The sequence below is a fragment of the Glossina fuscipes genome, unplaced genomic scaffold, assembly GCF_014805625.2.
Source record: "Glossina fuscipes isolate IAEA_lab_2018 unplaced genomic scaffold, Yale_Gfus_2 60, whole genome shotgun sequence".
In the NCBI taxonomy this organism is placed as follows: domain Eukaryota; kingdom Metazoa; phylum Arthropoda; class Insecta; order Diptera; family Glossinidae; genus Glossina; species Glossina fuscipes.
The window spans coordinates 236,127-237,407 of record NW_023998432.1 but is presented as its reverse complement, the minus strand read 5'-3'; the positions used below and the strand labels follow the sequence as shown (position 1 = coordinate 237,407).

Below are 1,281 nucleotides of genomic sequence, written 5' to 3'. Positions count from 1 at the left end.
CATTTCGTCGATCAGAGTCCACGAAAATTGTCTAAATTGTCTTATGCTTAACATGCATGTATCCATACCTAACTATGTCATATATGTTTTTAATAAAGGACATTTTAAAAAGCTAGTTTTAGTGGCCAAACAAGAATTTCGATATAAAAAGCTCATTATGTTCAAATTCTTTTGTAAAATTAGTTAGTGTACAATGTAATTCGGGATGAATAAAGAATTTATCGACCAACGTTTGTTTAAATCTTAAACATCCTGCACTAGTGTCGATTAATGATATTCATGCAGAGTCGCGGGTACAGAACATTAAACTTTCATCAACAATTAGCTTTAAGAGGCGTTCCTTGATTTGGGCGCACCTACACCAATTATTTATTAATGAAAATTTTATTTTTTTTTAGTGAAACATGAAAGGAAAGAGAGAAGTGGGGCCCGGCATCGCTGCCGCAATCTCAACGCCGATCAGCGTCGAGGTCTACATGAGCGCCTAGGCAGACGCCCCCCACGACCAGTCAGGTGTAGATGAGCGACAAGACATACAGGCAAATCCATTATTATCGCCAATCTCTTTACAGTTCGCTGAGGTTCGTAATTCCCAATAGTTGCTGAGATGGATGGCAAATAATTCGACACCTCATAGTGCGTGTATGGGGCCCGTTCGAAATCCATAACTATGGACCAGACAATGCAATATACAAATGCTCAGAAGCACTTGTTGCAGAAAAATCCTTTGACGTATCTTTCTAACGAAGTAAACAAAACTGATAGTTAATATTAATACGTGTAAAGCTTAAGAGCAACCGTCTACAAAGAGAAATCGCAGAAATCGTTTGTGTTGTATGGTTTTTCTTTTTGCCATCTGAAAATAAGAGAACTCAATAAATTTTAATTTTCTGCGGTATCAATAAAAGTAACTAAAGAAGTGAGAGAATTTGACTTAAGGTGAACAGTTTTTTTCTTATATAGGTAGTTTCTTACTTTTAACTGAATTCTAAACAAATACTCCATGCTTTTCCCCAACGCGTAGTGTTGCCTTGATGAAATTCAGTGGAACAAAAGTTTTGAATTTTATTCTCTATAAGAATGTCCAGCACTTTCGATATACTACTTTTATGTCCCAGCATAGTAGTGAAGATTCTGAAAAATTAATTTGATTATTAAGACCATCTTCGTGTTCGTGTATACATATATACATAAACACAAACCTGATTTCTTTGGCATACACTAAACTTTCTGTTATAATTTTTTCAACAAATTTCACTCCACCTCCTTCACAAAATAACG

The 1,281-nt window shown here is 35.4% G+C and overlaps 1 long non-coding RNA gene across 1 annotated transcript; it reads right to left on the bottom strand.

The window, feature by feature from the left end:
* Window positions 1-420: 420 nt before the first annotated feature.
* Window positions 421-1,281, bottom strand: LOC119637715. Its single transcript, XR_005247326.1, has 3 exons — window positions 1,203-1,281; window positions 976-1,134; window positions 421-856 (listed from the first exon to the last, which is right to left on the bottom strand). It is a non-coding gene; the product is annotated as an uncharacterized LOC119637715 (long non-coding RNA).